Below are 23,588 nucleotides of genomic sequence, written 5' to 3'. Positions count from 1 at the left end.
GCTATCAAGCAGAATATCAGCATCTCAGTCCATCCTCAAGAGTTCCTCAATTCAAACTTAGTCATTTGCTCTCTGGAGCCCACATTTCTTTCCCCCCACCTCCATTACTGACTGTCCATTTCTCTTCTCAGACAGATAGCTAATCAGCTGACAATTCCCTGGTTGTGCAGACTGAGCCTTAAAATCAACTAATTGTTGTGTGTATAAATACAATTTCTGGTTTTACTATCGTCCCCTCCAGACAATTACCCAACATTTTCTCTGGTATATAAATTGTCTTTATTGTACATACACACTTTTATTATGAGTGGGGTTGGATGTTCTTCCAATCTTAAGTCATGCTAGAGATCTTTTAATGCTGTGTTTTTTCTTAAATCAAATGATCATAATTCACAAGAAATAGTCTATGTTCATTGTATTTTGCATATATGACATATGGATTATAACCATCTCTCTCTCTTGTCTTTTCTAGTGGAATTATATTCCTCACTGGGATCCTCTTCTTATCAGAATTAGGGTACAGTCCTGAATCATCATTGTTACTCCATTGCAGTAACATAATTTTGAAGGTAGGAGACACAAACTTGCTATCATATCCAAACTCAGACTGAGTACTGAAATATCCCGCATTAGAATAATGTGCTTCAGCAGCTAATGTCATATAATTGTGATGCATCATGCAATGTTTGTCAGATTGTGTTGATGATGGCTGGACATCAATTAGAAACCTCCCAGAAATGGCAATTGTCACAAGTTGCTGTGAGTCCCAGTATTTGTATCACCTGACTACGTATCTTGGTGTCATTGGCTAATACTTGTTTCTTGCTGTTGGATATCCCTTCATCAGTTACATTTATTGGTGCTTTTTGTTGACATGTACAAAAAGTTGCACTTATCTGGATTTTAAAAACGTTTGTCAGTTCTTACGTATTTCACCAATTGTTCTAGATCACTTCAAATGATCAGTATACTAATTATATAGTATATGTACTAATTTTCTGGAGCATAACGTGGGAAAATGTGAAATTGTCCATTTTGGCAACAAGAATAAAACAAATTGTATTATCAAAATGGTGAGAGATTTCAGAGCTCTAAGATGCAGAGGGATATGATTGTCATAGTGCATGAATCTCAAAATGTTAGTACTTAATTTCAGTAAGTACTTAGGAATGGAACATTTTTGTTTACTGTAAAGGGAAATTGAATATAAAAGTAGGGAGTTAAGCCTCAGTTATGCACAGTGCTTGTAAGATCACATCTGGAGTACTATGTAAAGTATTGGTTTCCCTTATTTAAAGAAAGATGTAAGTGCATTGGAAACAGTCCAGAGAAGGTTTACTAGACTAATACTTGGAATGGTGTGCTGTCTTTAGAGCAAAGATTGAACAGGCTAGGGTTCTATCCACTCACATTAGAAGGGTAAAAGGTGACTTGATCAAAATATATGAGATCCTAAGGGACCTTGACAGCGTACATGTGGAGAAAATCTCTTGTGGGAAAATCTAGAACCAACAATCATTATTTAAAAATAAAGGGTCACTCATTTAAGACAGATGAGGAGAAATACTTTCTCTCAGATGGTCATAATTCTTTGGTGTTTGCTTTCTGAAAAGTTGGTAGAAGCAGAACCTATGGATATTTTTAATAGAGAAGTGGGTAGATTCTTAATAATAACAAGTGGATGAAAGGTTATCAGGGATAAGTGGGATTGTGGAATAATGAAATCAGCCATGATTGTATTGAATGCCAAAGCAAGCTCAAGGGGCCAAGTGGCCAACCACTCCTAACTCCTTTGTTTATATGAATGTATTTAATTATGTTGTTACCCAGCTCTGTAGCTTGGCATCATAAGCACATTACATTACAGGAAGCACCTGATTCTGTATCATGTTAGATAGTTTAAAGAGCAGAGGAATCATGTAATTATGTCCTGACTAGTTGCCAACTTTGTGTCAACTTATCTGCTACAATGGAAAAAGCAGGTCCAAGGCTTACTCACTTTTACTGAAATGCTTGGGGTGACTCTGACTCCTGTTCTGTGTATGGCACTGGTAGAATTCACTGTGACAACACACAATCAGTGAATTACCATAGGGCCATAAACAGAGCAGAGAAATAACCAATATACTACAATGCCGACCCTGGAAAAGCACCTTCTGTAGGCCCCATGGAGTATGATAAAACCCTGCTTCAACAACTAGGCACTACCAACAATGCAATGCTAATGGCTTCCTATTGGAGTAGCAGTGAGAAGTGCATGTATTGTAAATTACAGTTGAAAAATGTTTCTACAAAACTCTGGCTTGTCTTGTACTACATACATCAAATGATACATTGGAATGAGAATGGATGGAACTTGCCACTTTAAAAAGGAAACACTTTATAAAAGAGTGCATGACTAGAACTTATCATTTGCTTGTGAGCACTTGATTTAATGATGTATTACTTAGGCATTATGTCATAAAATGATTAAGTGTTTTTGGTTGTGCTACCTCCAGGGAATAAGAAAGATCATTAAAGATTTCTGTGTGAATACTGGGGCCCCTTTAAGTGAGGTGTAGGTATAAATGCAAGGAGCTAAGTCAATTTCTTAACTGGAATGCTTATTATCTTCAGCCTTCAGTAGACACAAGACTTATTCTACCCTCAACAGACTATGGTGCCATAAGATTATGTGCAATGGGTTGCCTCAGCATCTGGAGTGGGATGGTTGGATTAAAAAATATAAGTTCATAAAATAGCAAATTTAAAAGTTATTGTTAAGGCAGAGTGCCCATCAACTCATGGATACTTTAAAGTGTTGGATGCTGAATAACTTTAGCAAATCAGTCAGTCATTCACAGTCCAGATCTGAATATCATACATCCTGATATGAGCAACGAATGTCCGAACTGTTATCAGTTGAAGTTATTGCTGTTTTTTCTCCACACAAACTGTTGACAAAGTTCTCAACCCTTACTAATAAATTGACCATGCACACTAAAGACAGCAAAGACATAGAGAGGAAAGCCAAAGAACAAAGACAGAAGTACCCAATTTCAGAAGCTGAAATATTTATTGTTGAACAATTTCACTTCCTTCCCCAACATATGTAAAGATAACAGTGCATTGCAGAATTAGCCACTTAGCCATAAAAGACTTACGCTGTGGTCACACAGAGTCAAAGGAGGTTTCTGATCTCTCAAAGGATTGATGTAGATGTAATGAGGAACTGACAAGCTCAGTTGCCATAAGCAACTGTTAGTGATTAAAGAAAAGCTAAAAACAAAACCCAATGACGTGGGTGTACTGAGGTTGTGATTACCAAATGTCTCAAGGTACTGGAGGAGTACAACCTCACCTCTTCCAACTGGTAAGTTTGAGATAGGGTTTCTGTAGGAAAGTAATTCTCCCCAATATTAAATACAGTGGAAAAAAAAACTTCATTCATAACCATTTAGAAATTAAGGTTAGTCATAGCAGTCAAAAACTTTATATGTCAATGTGATATCCTCTGTCCACTTCTTTAGGGCATTGTGGACTTATTTACTTTGACTGGAATGTTAACACATTGTTATTTAATGTGCCTGTCCATTGACATTAGCACTAATCATTTTTACAATATCTTTCCATTTCTTTTGCACTTTCTAATTGATCACCTTCTCATGAAGGAGTTTGATCTGCTGGTAAGTATATCCCAAGGTGTGGAGAGATGGGAGGGTGAGGGATTGGGTGGTGTCACTGGTACTTTGCTCAACAAACCATTACTCATCTACTTGCCTTGCAATAGGTGCATTAGTCTATTGAACCATTGGGCCATTGAACAAAGCTCAGTTTTAATACTTGTTATGTATTAGCAGGAGTCAGCAGGTGCTTTTCAAGGTAGTTTTCTTTTCCTTAAACCAGGATGCATATCTGCCACTGCCATACCTATGTCACATGGTTTATTGACCAAATTTCAGACATTCATGGCTTTTAATGGCTCAGTTCCTTTTTGGGTAAACTTTCTGAACTCATGCTAGGGCCAAATGATTTTCTTAACAGACCTCCTGATATCAATTAGTAACTTCATGAGAGAAAAAAAAACTCCCTTCCTATCTTGAGCTTGGGCAACGTAAATCATTCAATAACAGTATAATATCTGCAGTAGTATGTTTGTATTTCTGGTTCATTTCTGATCCAAGATATTAATAAAACTATTTTTATTTTCTTGTCTCTACAGTTGAGACAGGTACGTTAAGGTCTGTTGAATTGAATCCTGAAGCAGTTACTTTCTCAAGGACACTAATAAAGTACAGGAAGACACAGTCTTCAGGTCATGTGGAACCAACATCAGAACTTTGCCTCTCAGGGACCAATCCGACACATAATGTGCTGCCAGGCAAGCAAAGAATACACCTTGCCTGTGCTAGATGTAATATCGTGCCTTATTTTTCTCTCTCTGCACAGACTGGAAGATCTTCAATAACAAACCAAGGAACTTATCCAACGAACAAGGGGGATGCTAGTTCTTCAATAACAATTTCAACATCTGGGAGACAGCTGGAATAGGATACATGTTTACCTCGCTTGGATATTGACAACTGCCATGCCATTATTTAATCAGGCCTGCAGATGCCTGCTGTTGTAATGGGACAGCCTAGAACAAGGTGAATGGGGTACAATCAGCTGGAAGAGCAAATTGGCTTCATGTTCTTCTGCTCTCCAACCTAGATCCAGGAGGTTGCAATTCAGAACTCTACTGAGACCTCTGAACATCCACTTGTGGAGGTTTCAGGGCTCCAATATACAGCTCTCAGCTGGCTGATGTGGCACCCCAACACAAAATGCCCCTTTTGAGGCATCTTGAACAATTAATTCATAAGATTGACATAAGGCTGCAAATAGAGTTTTGGAAGTATGTGAAAATTTAATTTCCCTGTATTGGTACCCAGCATTTTTTCAGATCTTTCTTGATCCATCACTGTCTCTTTGGCAGAATCTTGGAGCAATGGTAAACTAAAAATGCCTTTCAAAACATCCCTTTGGAAGTTCCACTTAACTTTCACCCAAATCCTGCCAAATGTCAGGCTCAGTTTAGTGGTGACCCTCTTACCCCTGAGTCAGAAGATTGAGACTTTAAGCCCGAGTTGAAGATTTATGTAGATAGGCAGATACAACAAGTCATTTCTGTTTTCTTTTTTTGTTGAAAAGTAATTCCTGGGAGGTTTTCCGCCTCCCTCTGCTTTCTGTCAGAACTCTGTGTAAATGAGCTTTGTCACAGCCCAAAGAATGTACATGTCCCAAATTGACACTGAAATAGTGGTCTTGTTCCAAGACAGTACATAATGAAAAGTGGGTGAGATGGAAGCTATCACTAAGCTGCTGCTCGGAGTAAAAGGGGCTTTAATTGAGATTGAACGATGTCATAGCTGACTTCCAGGCACTTTGCACTGCCAGTGGAAGCATGAAACAGGAAATATTTCATACCCCTTTAATAAGCACTAATAGAGAAATTGATAAATGAGTTATTATCAGTCAGTTAATGGTACCATTTGCATTTTAAAATGCCACCCCATGAGATGAATAGAATACTTAGTTGTAGATATTTTATTTTCACAGTTGTAAAATATTTGTTGCTGCTCCTGATGCCAAGAGCTTCCATACTCTTCAAAAGATTCCCGGAACATGATGTGGTTGGCAAAACGTGCATGGAGTATTTGCTCACATTAACAGGCTACAAGAGCAACTCGGTTTTTCCAATAATCTTGCTAACAGGCTGAAAACGGATGCATTTGAACCAAGTAGAGATGGGAGATGAAGTACAACATCTTGCTTTTTGACTACTCTTCAGGAATGTTTCACAGAGGTGAAGAGCCAGATTGAGCAGTTGTTGAAATTGGAAGGTTTGAACAAATACATGTGCAAAGAGATAGGTGTTAGGAGGCATCTGAAGGTGGGGAACTAGGTAACAGGGTGAGAGTCTGGAGGAAGAAAAGCTGAGTATGAGGCTATTACAAATCACAGTTCTGTCATTAATGAATTAAATGAGGGTCAATGTATGGAAACTTTGAATCTGAAGGGTCAGATGGCTTACAATGACATTTAGAGCTGAAGAAACTTCAAAGAGAGGGATAGAGCCATGGCAAGATTTGTAAAGAATGGACAATGTTGAACTCATAACAATCATCTCGAACTGAGTTAGAGTATAGGTGAAAGGTCTGCTGCAGTAGAAAAGACAAGATCTCATCCTCCCATTCTAGTTGAGAATGAAGAGTGTTCCTTGGAAAGAGTAGGAGACAAGTATCCTCAGCAATATTCAACCACTTCCACAATTTCCTTGTAGACCCTTGGTCTGGCACCTTGATTTCAGCTGTCAGACTGCATCAGTCTAGGCTTAGAGTGAAGAACTGATCACTTACACATAGGATTTCTTCTTCTCCATCCAAATAAAACCTTGTCAAAGTTCTTACAAGGGTTACAATTTGACAATGGCCCTTTGGAAAAGGACTAAGGTGACGGCAGGGAAAGGCATTTCTCCTTTGCCCATTTTGGCACTAGCACATTTTTGCTTTTGTATAAGGGCTTTGAGCAATTATGTGTAGTGCCAATATAGGAAAAGGAAACACAGCAACCATCACAGTCAAGGAAGAGAACACAACTTCCTCACGGCAGAATCTTAGGGAAGAAAACCCACAGTGTAGAACACCAGAGAAAGTAAGAAAGATAATGTATCAAAAACAGTGATCAAAGGACACCAGATGTGGAGCATAACATACCTGAGAAAGCAGAAGGATGGTAACAATGGGGAAAACCAGAGCTGAGGATGAAGGAGGTTACAGCCTTTATTATCTCACCAGCTCTCTAAGGCATCTGCAATCTCACTTACTGTCATTTACTGTTTGATGGTGGTCAGATGATCCCTGGTGAATTGTGACCATACTTTATTTTTCCTACTGATTGCTCAGCTGCATCAATGGTATTGATTTTCACATCATGTTTCCTTGGCTTTGGGACCTTTATGCACTGTTTCTAATTTCGGAGCAGTCTGATATGGAACCAAGTGTTGGATGCCTTCGTGGATTTCTTTCATCGCAGGCACTTCATTGGAGGACAATACCTGCCTTGGTAATAACAACATGCCATCAGACACAATGCCATCTGGGCAGAAGAGATAGCTGCCTGGCTGTTTTTGGCAATGGTAGAACTCACACTGGTGAGATAGTGGGATCCGGTGGTTCTAGACTTGCCAACTATAGCCAGAGAGCAGAGCACTCCTTCCAACATTGTTTTTTGATCGTAGCAAGTGGGAGTGTGTTACAGAGGTGGATAGGTGGAGTGGATCAAGTCTGACAGGTGAACTAGTGCTGCAACTGTGAAAGGCCAACAGCTACAGACAGACTTAAAGGGGTAAAAGGGGAATATATGACATCGGTGACACAAGAGCATCATTTCTGGTGAGGATCTGAGAAGGCCAAAACACCTGCTTCATGTGAAACACAGCGCTGAACATTCAGACAGAGATAGGGATCATTGGCGATTGAGCAGACAGAGCAAGGAGGAAAATTTACTTTAAGCACCGAGTTATGATCTGGACTGTTCTATCTGAAAAGCTAGATTCAAGAGAAACTTTCAAATGGGAACTGGATAAACACTTGAGAGGGAACATATTTCAAGAATATGAGTGAAAAGCAAGAGTGAGGGAAGAATTAGTGAGCACTTTTTGAGAGCCCTCACAGGCATGATGGGGCTGAATGATTCTCTAACAGCCATGCAGGGAGTTTCAAAACTCATAGAGAAAAGGGATATACAGAAATACACCAGGTTGCAGGCAAGCATGTGTAAGAAATAATGGCCACATACACACATTTATATATAGAAATGCCTCAGAATAAAGATATTGGAACGCTATTGTACAACCCATACTCATTTGAAATGTATTGAATAATGTTCATTGCGAATTTGCACCGAGTTTTGTTCTGTATGTATGTTGACATTAACTTGCTGTATAGTTGTGAATTGACCAGAAGTATTTCCTCCTGAAAGAACGTAAAGGCGTCCTGTCACCAACAATGGGTTCGTTTGTAATATACTGCCCCTGGCGATCAAATTCGTTTTTACTGACTGCCCAGACCGCCCCAGGTCGATCAATTCGGGAATTGTACACAAACATTACACAAGAAAGCCCAGCGAGCGCCCTCCGGGCCCAGTGCTACTGACCCTCTTGCTCCAGAAGTGTTTAGTAAAAACTCTGCACACATTGACTGGAAAATATCACGAAAACCCCGTGACTGTTAAATTCATCGCTGCCTCAGTGAAACTATCAAATCAATCCTTGCGCGCCCTGTTGAATTTACACATTGGGGCCTCACAGTTCCAGGTTTTTCACATATATAGAGAATCCAGGTGTTGAAGTCAACTCACAGAGGATGCCTCCCTACTGTGGGTGGGTGTGTTTGGATCCAGGAGTCTTTTAAAATCGGGAATCTTTAAACCTGAAAGTGTTCCACAGTGGCGGCTGGTGACAGATGCCGTGTGCAATGATAATCCCACTGAACCTTGAACAATTGTGGCATCATCGCTGCAAACTGACTGACAGACAACCAACACTTATTATCAAAGGGAATAAAGCCGCCATTATATTCATTCTTCTGTATAAATTATGAGGGATTAAGAAATTCCACGTTCAGTAATCTGCTGGTTATAAGGTAGAGGAGCGGTTTGGAGATTGCTGAGGGTACACTGTCCATTTTAAACAGGTCCTGTTGATTTCCTCTGGCGTACTGGGGTCTTTTTGACTTAAGACTTTATGTGCAAGACTTTGTTCCCCAGCCTCTCAGACTGGGAGGAGACAGTGGATTCGTCTGGTGACTGACTGAGCTCCACATTTCAGGAAAACAAGAAAGCTAAATAAAAACCGAAAGAACTGCGGGTGCTGTAGATCAGAAACAAAAACAGAAATTGCTGGAAACTCTCAGCAGGTCTGGCAGCATCTGTGGAGAGAAATCAAAGTTAATGTCTCGGGTCCAGTTCCTCAGAACCGTAGGGCAGGAGCAGATAGGCTCCCAGCCTTACCTCCCCTCCCGGAGTGGTCACGGTAGAATAGTCTACCAATCATTTCGGGTCTTGGCTCTGATTTTGGGGTGGGGGATAGGAGACTGAGTGACAGCCACCTCCCCAAGGAATGGGAGGAAATGAACAAACATGAAACCGAAGGGCAGACTGGAACCCAGATTCCTGGAGCTGAAGAAATCACAGTGCTCCCAGGACTGAGCTCAAGAGGAAATTTGCAGAATTGGAGACAGGAGAGCTGTGACTGGGCTTTCCACACACTGTGGGCTCTTTACACCGAATCATCCAATTCCAGGCAGCCTTGAGCCTGCGGGACATCCCGGGAATTCATTCTGTGCATCCACTTGGAATCACTGGCCCTGGACAGTTCTCAGTGATTGCTCGGCCGGTCTGCCCCAGCTCTGATAGCCGACTGGGCAGGGCTGGCTGAAGGGCCACCAGTGAAGTACTGGGTACACCATCCGTTCCCCCATTGCCCAGCCCCTGGAGTCCCCTCCTCAGCTGCAGGACTGGATATTCACAGGCCCCTGACTTCTCACAGTCAGTCACCGCGCTGCAGTACCACTGGGACATTTTCCGGCTCTGGCTTTGGGCCTTAGTGTTTTCTTCCAGGGTCTTAGCTGCTACTTTTGGTTCTGCCAGATAACTGGGCCCTCCGTTCCTCAGCTTCCCTCTTTTCTGCTGGGAGGATTTGCAACCCGTTTCCTACCCCTTCACTATCTGAGGAAGTGGTCCCCGTTCTCTCCCTGATCCCCACCTCTTCCTTATCTCCACCCAGGGCAGGGATACAAGATTAACCTCTCCACCCACACACACAAAGCTCTCGGTCTTCAGCTACTCTTTGGATGCCCCCGCCTCTGTTTTCAGTCCAAGTCCCACCCAGTCCTGTATGGAATTCTGTTTTCATCAATTTAACATCAGAAAGACCAAAGGCATCTTGAGGTCTCCAAATTCTGACTCAATCTCACTCTCTCCATCCCATTGTCTCAGGCTGAATGGTTTGCAACCTCAATCCAAAATCGACCTTGCAAATGCACGTGCACAATAGACATTAAAGCATTTTTGTATAGAATGTGTAGGATAAGTGCATTCGTCAGGGGTAAATATGGGATAGGGAAAATGGGTCTGGGTGGGTTACTCTTCGGAGGGTTGAAGTGGACTTGGGCTGTAGGGCCTTTTTCAACACTAGGGATTCTATGAATCTATTCTATATTTGCGACTGATTGCAAAAGGGGAGGAGAGAAAATTGTGTACTTTTATTTTGTCCAGTGTTGAGGTCAATGTCTAGCTTCAGACCCATAACTATTCATTCAGATTTTGGAAAAACTCAGCAGGTCTGGCAGCATCTGTGGAAGAAATCAGAGTTAACCAGTCACTTGACTGGAAACATTAACTCTGATTTCTTTCCACAGATTCTGCCAGCCCTGCTGAAATTTTCCAGCAATTTCTGTTTTTGTTGCGGATTTACAGCAAACAAAGCAGAGAACAAAGTAAGACTGATAAATTAAACTGCATTTATTTCAATGGAAGAGGCCTAACAGGGAAGGCAGATGAACTCAGGGCATGGTTAGGAACGTGGGACTGCGATATCATAGCAATGTGGCTCAGGGATGGACAGGACTGGCAGCTTAATGTTCCAGGATACAAATGCTACAGGAAGGATAGAAAGAGATGCAAGAGAGAAGGGGGAGTGGCATTTTTGATAAGGGATAGCATTACAGCTGTGCTGAGGGAGGATATTCCTGGAAATATATCCAGGGAAGTTGCTTGGTTGGAACTGAAAAATAAGAAAGAGATGATCACCTTATTGGGATGGTACTACAGACCCCCTAATAGTCAGCAGGAAGTTGAGAAACAAATTTGTAAGAAGATTTCAGTTATCTGTAAGAATAATAGGGTGGTTATCGTAGTGGATTTTAACTTTCCAAACATAGACTGGGACTGCCATAGCGTTAAAGGTTTAGATGGAGAGGAATTTGTTACGTGTGTACAAGAACATTTTCTGATTCAGTATGTGGATGTACCTACTAGAGAAGGTGCAAAACCTGACCTACTCTTGGGAAATAAGGCAGAGCAGGTGACTGAGGTGTCAGTGGGGGCGCACTTTGGGGCCAGCAACCATAATTCTATTAATTTTAAAATAGTTATGGAAAAGGATAGACCAGATCTAAAAGTTGAAGTTATAAATTGGAGGAAGGCTAATTTTGATGGTATTAGACAAGAACTTTCAAGACCTGATTGGAGGCAGATGTTTGCAGGTAAAGGGACGGCTGGAAATTGGGAAGCCATCAGAAATGAGATAACGAGAGTCCTGAGACAGAATATTCCTGTTAGGGTGAAAGGGAAGGCTGGTAGGTATAGGGAATAGTGGATGACTAGAGAAATTGAGGGTTTAGTTAAGAAAAAGAAGGAAGCATATATCAGTTACAGACAGGATAGATCGAGTGAATCCTTATAAAAGTATAAAGGCAGTAGGAGTATACTTAAGAGGGAAATCAGGATGACAAAAAGGGGACATGAGATAGCTTTGGCAAATAGGGTTAAGGAGAATCCAAAGGGCATTTATAAATACATTAAGGACAAACGGGTAACGAGTGAGAGAATAGGACCCCTCAAAGATCAGCAAGGCAGCCTTTGTGTGGAGCTGCAGGAGATGGGGGAGATACTAAACGAGTACTTTGCATAAATGTTTACTGTGGAAAAAGACATGGAAGATATAGAATGCAGGAAAATAGATGATGACATCTTGAAAAATGTCCCTATTACAAAGGAGGAGGTGCTGAATTTCTTGAAATGCATAAAGGTGGATAAATCCCCAGGACCTGATCAAGTGTACCCTCGAACCCTGTGGGAAGCTAGGGAAGTGATTGCGGGGCCTCTTGCTGAGATCTTTGTATCATCGATAGTCACAGGTGAGGTGCCGGAAGACTGGAGGTTGGCTAATGTGGTGCCACTATTTCGAAAGGTGATAAGGACAAGTCAAGGAAACACAGACCAGTGAGCCTGACGTCAATGCTGGGCAAGTTGTTGGAGGGAATCCTGAGGAACAGGATTTACATGAATTTGGAAAGGCAAGGATTGATTAGGGATGATCAACATGGCTTTGTGCGTGGGAAATCATGTGAAATGAACTTGATTGAGTTTTTTGAAGAAGTAACAAAGAGGATTCATAAGGGCAGAACGGTGGACGTGATCTATATCGACTTCAGTAAGGCGTTCGACAAGGTTCCCCATGGGAGATTGATTAGCAAGGTTAGATCTTACAGAATACAGGGAGAACTAGCCATTTGGATACTGAACTGGCTCAAAGGTAGAAGACAGAGGGTGGTGGTGGAGGGTTGTTTTTCAGACTGGAGGCCTGTGGCCAGTGCCACAAGGATCAGTGCTGGGTCCATTTCTCTTCGTCATTTATATAAATGATTTGGATATGAACATAGGAGGTATAGTTAGTAAGTTTGCATGATGATACCAAAATTGGAGGTGTAGTGGACAGCAAAGAAGGTTTCATCAGATTACAATGGGATCTTGATCAGATGGGCCAATGGGCCGAGGAGTGGCAGATGGAATTTAATGTAGATAAATGGGAGGTGTTGCATTTGGGAAAGCAAATCTTAGCAGGACTTATACACTTAATGGTAAGGCAAAAGTGAGGACTGCAGATGCTGGAAATCAGTCTAGATTAGAGTGGTGCTGGAAAAGCACAGCAAGTCAGGCAGCATCTGAGGAGCAGGTAAATTGATGTTTCAAGCAAAAGCCCTTTGTCAGGAATGAAACCTGATGAAGGGCTTTTGCCCGAAATGTCGATTTTCCTGCTCCATGGATGCTGCCTGACCTGCTGGGCTTTTCCAGCACCACTCTAATCTAGACTTAATGGTAAGGCCCCAGGGAGTGTTGCTAAATAAAAAGACCTTGGAATGCAGGCTCATAGCACCTTGAAAGTAGAGTTGCAGGTAGATAGGATAATGAAGAAGGCGTTTGGTATGCTTTCCTTTATTGTTCAGAGTATTGACTATAGGAGTTGGGAGGTCATATTGCGGCTGTACAGGACGTTGGTTAGGCCACTGTTGGAATATTGCATTCAGTTCTGATCTCCTTCTTATTGAAAAGATGCTGTGAAACTTGAAAGGGTTCAGAAAAGATTTACAAGGATGTTGCCAGGGTTGGAGGGTTTGAGCTAAAGGGATAGATTGAATAGGCTGGGGCTGTTTTCCCTGGAGTATCGTCGGATGTTGAGGGGTGACCTTATCGAGGTTTATAAAATCATGAAGGGCATGGATAGGATAAATAGACAAGGGTGGGAGAGTCCAGAACTAGAAGGCATAGGTTTAGGATGAGAGGGAAAAGATGTAAAAGAGACCTAAGGGGCAACTGTTTCACGCAGAGGGTGGTGTGAGTGTGGAATGAGCTGCTAGAGGAAGTGGTAGAGGCTGGTACAATTGCAACATTTAAAAAGCATCTGAATGGGCATATGAATAGGAAGGGTTTAGAGGGATAAGGGCCAAGTGCTGGACTCGATTAGGTTAGGATATCTGGTCAGCATGCACAAGTTGGACTGAAAGGTCTATTTCCGTCACTGTATATCTCTGTGACTCTATGACTATCAGCAGTTCTTTCAGTTTTTGTTCATTCTGTTGTTTGCCTGATGCACTGAATACCTCATTGGCATTATTATCTCTTCCTTTTGGGAAGAGAGTAGGTGAAAGTGATTGGTGTTAGCATTGGGAACCAGTTAGCTTCTAAAAGTGTGGAAGAGGCAATTTTAATCATGTGTTTAAAAGGGAATTGAATAGAACCTGATCATGATTACATTTGCAGCACTTTGGGGGAGATTAGCAGAGGATCCAAGGAAATTGCTCTTGAAGGGACCTGCATAGGCTTGATGGAACGAATGGCCTCTTAATCAATAACTATTCCATACTATCCTTTTGTAACATTGTCTTCAGTCTTGCCACAGCTCATGAGCAGCTCAATTATTTCATGGTTGGACACCTATCCTCTACTCTCTCCAACATCTAAAACACCGCCTGCCAATATCGTATCCTGCATTATGTTTTGTTCACTTATCATCTTTTCCTCACTGACCAACAATTGATTCTTGTACCTCACTGCCTCTAGTTTAGTAACCTGATGCTTGAGTTTAATTCTCATCATGGCCTCACCGTTCATTACCTCCAATATCTCCCCCATGTCCACAAACTTCCCAGAAGTTTCCATTTCTCTCTCTCCCTGAAATCTTGTGCAACTCCTCCTACTGCATCTACCATCAGTTGCTATGTCTTTAGCCATATAGGACCTATGTTCACCAGTCATCCCCTACTTTTAAGAGCTTTTTTATAAAATCCAATTTCTTTGACCACATTTTTTACCCTAATCCTTACCATATTCCTCCTTGGCTCAGTGGTCATTTCATCTGATGAGGACTTTGTGAAGCTCTTTGGGACATGTCTCTTTAATACATGAATGTTATTGTTCTTTTTTTATGGCTTTCTGTAGTCTTCTGCATTGGGTCCCCTATTCTTCCCATGTTTCACATATGATGTACAGGCCAATATGTCTTGTAATATACCATCTACTGACAACACAAAAAGGCAAACAATGAACTAGTAGGCCTTTCTTATTAAAACCTCATCTTGGTGTAAATTAAGAAAATGCTGTGAATACTCAACAGGGTAGGCAACATCTGAGGAAATGAGCAGTTATTGCTTCTTCAGAACTGTTTTGAAATCTTGTAACATGTTTAGTCAATGAGTATAGGAGATTGACAGCATTTAGACAGGTTTGCATTAACTGGGCGAATATAATGAGTAGCAAGGTTATCATGTGGAGTAATTGACATAAGAAGCAAACTGCAATCCAAGAGAGAGCTTTCTTGTATAGTAAATGGTTAGGACCTCGAACGCACTGGTTGTAAGTGTGATGGAGGCAGGTTGAATTAAAACATTAAAAAGAGAGTTAGAATGTTACTTGAACAGAAACAATATACAGGTTGCAGGGAGAAGGCAGGAAATTGGCACTAAAGTGAGTGTTTGTTTGGAGAACCAGTGCAGACTTATTGGGCCAAATGGCCTCCTTCTGCACAGTAACAATTCTATGATTCTGCTACAGACAGATTTATAAACAATATCAATGTGAGATTTTGGATATTGAAACCAGAAAGGTGAACCATCTGTATGAGATAAACAGGTTCTATAGGAATGTACTAACTGCAGATGTAGGTAATATCAAATCCTACCAAAAATACACTGTGTCTCTCATTCACGTTGAGTGTTGTTCCTTTGAGTTGATCCTTTACTTCATGAAACAGCTAGTTAAATAGAAGTACAATGGATGCTAGAAAGCTGAAATAAAAACAGAACCTATCGGAAACACTCAGTAGGTCTGCCAGCCTCTGTGGAGACAGAGAGACTTAGTTAACATTTTTATGTTAATGATCTGAAGAAAAATATTAGGTGGAGAATAGGAAATTGGGACGGGATGTTGACTTTGGAATATTGGGGAACAGCATTTACTGTGCCAAGAAGCAGAAAGATGGGACTGGATGTGTTTTTTACTTTGTTACCTTTGGGAAGCAGTGAGTCATCGGAATACTCCCTCAGAGTCTTAGGTGAGTGATATCATGCCAATAATAGACTGGATGACACGTGTTTTGGTGGAAGGGACAAGTTTGGTAAGCTAAATGATCCTCTCTACCAGATGTTCTAATATTCAGTTGTTCAAGTAAAATATTTAATTGATTTCCACTTTTCTTGACAGATATGTTTTGAGGATCCACTGGAGGTGCACTTGAGTCCGAAGTTGAGGCGGATACACAAACTGGTTAGTATGAAACAAAGACAAGTTCAGGTCAAAAAATGACATGCAGTTTTGCAGGGCAGAAATTGTAAAGTTGTGAGTTAAGAGGTGCTGAGTAATCAGCCATCAAAAAATTCTGCCAATAACAATATCAATGACTTCTGGAGAGTAAGGAAATCAAAGGATGTGAGAATAGTGCAAAACAAAATGGAGCTGAGGCAGAAGGTGAGTCATGATCTTATTGAGTGGTGAAATTGGCTCAGTGGGCCACATAGTCTGTTCCTGCTCCAGTTATTCATGTTCTTAGCTGAATGTACTGCCCTTTGTAATGCTGAAACACCCAGACTAGAAGGATCCCATCTTCAACACTAGTCTGTGGAGTTGGCTAATGTCACTTGCAATAACACCAGGGAATCTTACATGTGATCAGGCCAGGGAACACCAACCAGATCTCTGTCTATTGGTCACTAAGTAACAGTTGCACTGTGAACATGGGGTGAGGGTAGGGTTGAGTTTGGCTGTGATACTCCCCCTTCAGTCTATTAACAATTGCGGTTTTGCAGACACATTTATAATGGGTCCTGAAATAGATATTGGAAAATAACCAGTGCTCATGGGATTGCACCTCATCATGATCAGTGCCTACAGTGTGGGGATTTGGGGGTGTCTTAACTGTTGATACATATGAAATTTATACTAAATTCTAAAAGCATTTCCATAAAGAGTAGTTTGAACTTGCCCACAGGAGGTTTCTGTTAGTAAGGTTTTTTTTGGCAGATTGATGTTATTTCTTAAGACATAATCTGTCTAATCCCTGCTTGTTCAAATCCCATATGTATTCTGTAGTAAACATCTCAAAATAATTTTGCTGACGAAGCATAACCACAATCCTAGAATCCCATAATTGTGTTTAGCGCTGCCTCTACAAATACACAGATTAGAATCTAAATGCTTAACTTTAAATTTAGAGATGTTATTAGATTAGATTTAGATTACAGTGTGGGAACAGGCCCTTCGGCCCAACCAGTCCACACTGACCCTCGAAAGAGTAACCCACCTTGACCCATTTCCCTCCGACTAATGCACCTAACACTATGGGCAATTTAGCATGGTCAATTCACCTGACCCGCACATCATTGGACTGTGGGAGGGAACCAGAGAAAACCCATGCAGACACAGGGAGAACGTGCAAACTCCACACAGACAGTCACTCGAGGCTGGAATTGAACCTGGTGCTCTGAGGCAGCAGTGCTAACCACTGAGCCACCGTGCCGCCCATTGTGTAGTGACATTCCAAAGCACTGTCACAGAACAATGTGATCTGGTGCTTGGGATCACAATCTACCCGATGGCAGTTTCCTGATGCTTGCTATTTTAACTCTGGAAGGAAATTGATCAGTGATGGGGGTGGGGTGTGGGGGTAGGTGGGGGAGGGGTTCTGTGAAGTAGAGATTGGAAGGACTGACAAATAAGGGACACTTTCTTGTTTCCTCAGTGACCTGTCTTATTCCCAAGTCTGGTAAAAGGGACTGTACAATAGCATATTTTTTGCAATACCAAAAAGACTAAAGTCCACCTAGTTCACCTTCTACCAACCTGACAATTATAGTGTCATAGAGATGTACAGCATGGATACAGACCCTTCGGTCCAACTCGTCCATGCTGACCAGACCCAATCTCGTCCCACCTGCCAGCATCCAACCCATATCCCTCCAAACCCTTCCTGTTCAAATACCCATCCAGATGCCTTTTAAATGTTGCAATTGTATTAGCCTCCACCACTTCCTCTGGCAGCTTATTCCCTTATCATAACAACCAATCTCTATTAATTAGTCTACTTGAGGTGAAGGAAATACAAGGAGTGGAAGACTTTGGGAACCGTAGGTCCAACAACATCTGTACCTTCCAAATACATTACATTTACCACATATAATGTGTCAATCATAATTCAATGCAGAGGCAGAAAAGGTAATTGAACAGAATAGGATTTGAATTTTGAAAAAAGGTATTTGTGTTAAGTATTGACAACTAAATGCATATGGGATCACACTTTAATAGTGAAGGATATGATAGCATAATGATTGCATTATTTGGTAAGGATGCAGTGAATTTAAATCCCAACAAAGTGTTCCCAAACTTGCATTCTGTTATTAAAGAATTAGAAGTTTTTAAAAAAATGCTGCTATCAGTAAAATCAAACATGAAGCTTATTGTAAAAATCCAATAGTTTCACTTAAAGTCTTAACCCCATCTGCCCAATAAGTAAATTCAGTCCCTCACAAATCTTATCCATCCACTGAAGTAGTTGGTCAAGCCTCTCAACTGCATCAAACTTAGGAAATGCTCATATCTGAAGAATCAATTTTAAAAATTTAAAATGAAAGTCAGATCATAGTTTACAAAATGTTACCGAGGATACAGCAAGACAGCAGGACGACTTTGATGGAGGGTCACTCCTACGATGCTATTTGATAAAGAAGAGCAAACTGTTTATCCTGGGCAATGATTATCTCACAACCAATACTAAAATCTCCCCAAAACACAAGCATTTAAAAATCATTCACAGTTAACGAGGCTGACCATTAAACACAAACATTAGCTCTACTGTGGAGAAGAGGAGCTGTAGAATTAGAGGAGAGGAGTATGGCATAAAACCAAACAAAAATACTATGGATGCTGCAATTCTGAAATAAAAACAGAAATTGCTCACAGGTCCAACAGCATTTTGGAGAGAGAAACAGCATTCTGTTTTGGGTGGATGAACTGTCATCTGAAATTTAGTGTCTGATGTGTCTTATGAACATCCATTGAGCACATGAGAGAATTGTGTGAAGGATGATGCACTGTACTGGATCTTAACAGAGACATTTCTGCTGAATACAAAACTTCAGAATGAAGATTAATGGTCCTATTCATCTCAATATTTCCTGTTAAAGATCCTGAGATTATGTTCCCATGGTTTCTGTAGATGTTCTACTAGATGGGATGAGAAGGGAAAGATGATGGGGAAGAACTTTGATTGATCATCTCTTCAAATTGGACATCATGTGGTCAGTAAGTAATGGTTTTAATTATGATTCATTAGAATTAGTATTGAACCCAGCAGAACAGGAGTGAATTGCCAAATTACAAATCCGCAATATCAACGGGATTAAAAGAACTTTACTTGCTGTATGCTCTTTAAACAATTTGCAACAAGGCTTGAGAGTAGGTTTCACAAGTCAACTAACTGACTGACTTCATCAAGACCTCTTCCCCTCCTCATCTGCTACAAGGGCAGATTATAGTCAGTAACAAGGATTATTCTACTTTTCCTTCAATTGTCATTTTGTTTTCCTTTGATCTGGCTGAGTGAATGGGTCAAAAACAATGAATCTCTTGATTGGACTTTCACTTCTTTTAGTGAATACCCACAGGGATAAAAGGCATTCAGGCAATTTGAGTATGAGGTTCTAATCTTCACCTGGGAGAGGCAAGATGGGAAGTGAGGGCAAGAAACTTCATAAAGGGAACAATGATCATAACATGATGTAATTTTACATTCACTTTAACAGTGAAAGTTTTGAGTCTGAAGCTAGAATCTTTAACTTAAATTAAGGCAGTTACAAGAATATAAAGATGGAGTTCACTAAAATGGAATGGGAAAATAGGTTAAAAATTAAGAAAATACAGAAGCATAGCAGACATTCAATAAGATATTTCATAATTCTCAACTTAAATAAATTACATGTTGAGCAAGAAGGTTCCTACAAGAATGATGAACCATCCATGAATAGGTAAAGAAGTTGAGGATAACATCAAATTGATAGAAAAGAGGTACAATGCTGCAGAGATTTGTGGTACTCCAAAGATTGGGAATGTTCTAGAAAACAGTGAAAGATAAAAGAAAAAAGAAATTGGATTATCATCTAAAATTAGTAAGAAAGATAAAAATAGACAGAAAAAAGCTTTCACAGGTACATAAAAAGGAAGAGAGTAGAGAAAGCAAGTATTGGTCCCTTAAGAGAGTGAGACTGAGGAATTAATCATGGGAAACATGGAAATCAGCAGAGTCTTTGACAAGTATTTAGTTTCTGTCACCACAGTAGAAGATATAGAAAGCATCACAAAAATAGTTGAAAAGGAGAGACCGGAAATTAAAACATGTACAATAATGAAAGACAATACTAGGAAAACGTATGGCTGACAGATCCCCTGGGCTTGATGGGCTGCACCCTAAGATCTACAGAAAGAATCACATGGGTTCAGAAAAGATTTACCATGATGTTGCTGGGAGTGGAGGGTTTGAGTTATAAAAATAGGTTGGATAGAAAAAAGAAATTGGATTATCATATAAAATTAGTAAGAAAGAAAAAATAGACAGAAAAAAAACTTTCACAGGTTTTTGACTTTTTTGACTGGAGCATATGAGGTTGAGAGGTGACCTAGTAGAAGTTTATAAAATCACAAGGAGCATAAATAAGATGAATAGCAAAGGTCTTTTTCCCCAAGGTGGGGGAATTCAGAACAAGTGGCCTATCTTAAAGGTGAGAGGAGAAAAATTTAAAAAGAACCTTAGATGCAGCTTTTTTGCACAGAGAGTGGTTAGTGTGTGGATTGAACTGCCAGAGGAAGTGGTGGATGCAGGTATATTTAAAATGTTTAAAAGACATTTGGATAAGAACATCAATAGGAAACGTTTGGGGGCATATGGGCCAAACTCAGTGTAGTTAGTGGGACTAGTGTAGTTTAGGAACATGGTTGGCCTGGATTAGTTGGACCAAAGGGTCTGTTTCCATGCTGTATGACTATGAATCCACATCAGAGACAGTGCATGCATTATTTGTAATCTTCTAAAATTGTCTAGATTCTGAAAAAGTACTAGAAGTTTGAAATACTGAAAATGTAAGACTACTATTCAAAAAAAGGAGGAGAAAATGAAACTGGACATTATTGGCCAGTTAGTTTCCTATCTTTCATTGAGAAATGATGTAATTCATAATCAAAGAGATAGTAGCAGGACATTTAGAACATCATAACACATTGAGTCAGAGTCAATAAGTTTAATGATAGAGAAATCACATACATTAAAAACTAATTATTTTATTCCCTTTATGTTTGGATTTTGGACTAAAAAGAGGAAGATATAGCTTTAAACAAAGGAGATTTGTAAAAAAAAGGCTGCAATTTTTAAAATCATGCTTGCATTAGTACCTTGTGAGTTGTATGCAATGTTGCTTTCACCTTGAATAGTTGAGAGCAGAAGCAGACACTACAGAGCCAATGGATTCTGAACTAAAGAAAAACTACTTGACAACAATATTCTGATTTGCTCCTGATTAGGTGACCATGGCTTGTGTGTGGAGCTGGTGCAGAACTGCCAAGGCTGAAAAGAGAAATCATCAAAGAACAATCTCTCTCTCTGACCCTGTCCCATGTTGAGGTACTGAAAGTCTCCAGCAAAAGCTACTAGTTCAATTTTTTCCCTGCAAATCCCCTCCAGAAGAAGGATTAGAATGCATTTAAAGACAGTGAAAGAATGAATTCTCAACCAATGAATGAGAGCGCATCACTGTGCAAGTAATCTTGTGTCAACAACAAAGTTCTAAAAGGAATTGGAAGAAACCTTGAGAAACAACTAATTGGTTCCTGCTGTCTGGATTGGTGATCTGGAATTGTGCTTCCCTGATTTTATATTCTCTTTTTCACTCATCCACGTCTTCTCTGTCTGTTTGTTAAGGGGAAATTTTAAAAGTGCAGAATAAAATTGTTCAAAGTTACAAATTAGCTAGTTATTCTTTCTAACTGCCATCGGTTAAAGAGAAATAAACTCATTATTTTCTTGTTAAGTACAGAAACTTGCTGAGGATTTTCTTTTAACTTGAGTTCGCTGCTCAAGTATATTAGGAAGTTTGGATGAGTTGAATAAATCTTTCCACATTTGTGAGGACTCTGGAAATAATAAGGTTTGATTTCCAGTCCCCTACCCAAGTGACTTGTGACACTTTTGACAAATATATTAGAGTTCTTTGAGGCTGTGGCAAACATGGTAGATAAAGCAGAATCAGTAGATGTAGCTTTTTTTGTATTTCAAAAAGACATTTGGTAAGGTCCCACATAAAATGTTACTGAACGAGATACAAATTCATGCTACTGGGGTGATGCATCAGCATGGAAAAGGAATGGCTAACTAACAAGAAATAAACAGTTAGCAATCTGTAACAAGAGGATGCTGAAGTGCTTAGATGCTGAAATATCAACTATATGTGTTCTGTATTCATGACTTGTAATGGTTGGGACAGGCTGTGTTGTAACCACACGTACTGATGATGCAAAGCTAGATTGGAAAGAAGGTTCTGGGGAGGGTTCAAAGACTTTGTAAAGGGATGGAGTAAAGGTTAAGTGATCCAGAAAATAATTAGCAGATAGAATGTAATGTGGAAAAAATTGAACTTGTCCACTTTGAAAGGAAGAATAAAAATGTAGAATGTTGCTTAAATGGAGTAAGACTACAAAATGCTGCAATACAGAAAGATCTGAATGTCCTGCAACATTTTGTAGTCTTACTCCATTTAAGCAACATTCTACATTTTTATTCTTCCTTTCAAAGTTGACAAGTTCAATTTTTTCTACATTACATTCTATCTGCTAATTATTTTCTGGATCACTTAACCTTTACTCCATCCCTTTACAAAGTCTTTGAACCCTCCCCAAAACCTTCTTTCCAATCTAGCTTTGCATCATCAGTACGTGTGGTTACAACACAGCCTGTCCCAACCATTACAAGTCATGAATACAGAACACATATAGTTGATATTTCAGCATCTAAGCACTTCAGCATCCTCTTGTTACAGATTGCTAACTGTTTATTTCTTGTTAGTTAGCCATTCCTTTTCTACGCTGATGCATCACCCCAGTAGCATGAATCAGGAAAAGTGGCTATGTAGATATAATAAGTAATTAAGAAGAAAAAATGTATTGGCTTATATGCCAAGAAAGACCATAGGTCCTTGTTTAAGGAGCAATATACTTAAATTGAAAGCATTTTAGTAAAAGCTCACTTGCTGATTCTTGGGACAAAGACATTGTCCAATGAGGAAAGTTTGAGCAGGTTGGACCGATACTTAGTCGAGTTTGGAAGAATGAGAGCGGATTGTATTGAAACACAAAAGGTTCTCAGGGGATTTGACAGAGATGATGGTAAAGGATGTTTGTCCTTGTCGGGTAATCTCGAACCATGGGACATAGTTCTAAATTATTGCTCCTCCATTTAAGATGGAGATGAGAAGGAAATTCCTCCCTCAGAGAGTTATTAATTAATGGAATTCCCTTCTCAGCAAGCAGTGGAGGCTGGATCATTGAAAATATTCAAGGTTGAACTTTCCATAATTTTGATCAAAAAGAGAGGTAAGAATTGTGGGAAGAGAGAGGAAATTGGAGATGAAATCACAATCACATCAGCCATGATTTTACTAAATGGCAGAGCAGGGCTTGATGGGCTGAAGAGCTTATACCTGCTCTCTTCCAAACCTGCAATGTCTACTGCTTAGAAGGACAAGGCAGCAGGTTTATGTGAACAATACCACCTAGAAGTTCCCCTCCAAACAATACAGCACCCTGATTTGGAACTATGTCACTGTTTCTCTCCTGTCACTGGGTCAAACGTCTGGAACTCCCTCCCTTATAGCACTGTAAGGTCTCTCAAACTCGAAGGATTGCAGTGGTCAAAAAGTCAGCTCACTGCTACCTTCTCTGGGATAACTAGGAATGAGCAATAAACACTGGCT

At 40.1% G+C, this 23,588-nt stretch overlaps 1 long non-coding RNA gene across 12 annotated transcripts in view; it reads left to right on the top strand.

Annotated features, from left to right (window-relative positions):
• Window positions 1–22,028, top strand: part of LOC148145820 (uncharacterized) — a 45,162-nt gene extending 23,134 nt beyond the window's left edge. For 4 of the 12 annotated variants that reach the window (XR_015761068.1, XR_015761066.1, XR_015761070.1 and 1 more), the window contains exons 2-5: window positions 473–569; window positions 15,784–15,846; window positions 18,791–18,876; window positions 21,145–22,026. This is a non-coding gene — a long non-coding RNA (uncharacterized LOC148145820). The other 8 variants (XR_015761064.1, XR_015761073.1, XR_015761065.1 and 5 more) reach the window with 6 other exon arrangements.
• Window positions 22,029–23,588: the final 1,560 nt, after the last annotated feature.

This window comes from Chiloscyllium plagiosum, unplaced genomic scaffold (assembly GCF_037043375.1).
Source record: "Chiloscyllium plagiosum isolate Xiang-an unplaced genomic scaffold, Cpla_swu_hap1 HiC_scaffold_23, whole genome shotgun sequence".
In the NCBI taxonomy this organism is placed as follows: Eukaryota; Metazoa; Chordata; class Chondrichthyes; order Orectolobiformes; family Hemiscylliidae; genus Chiloscyllium; species Chiloscyllium plagiosum.
The sequence above is the reverse complement of the archived record's forward strand: the minus strand, read 5'-3'. Positions and strand labels throughout refer to the sequence as shown.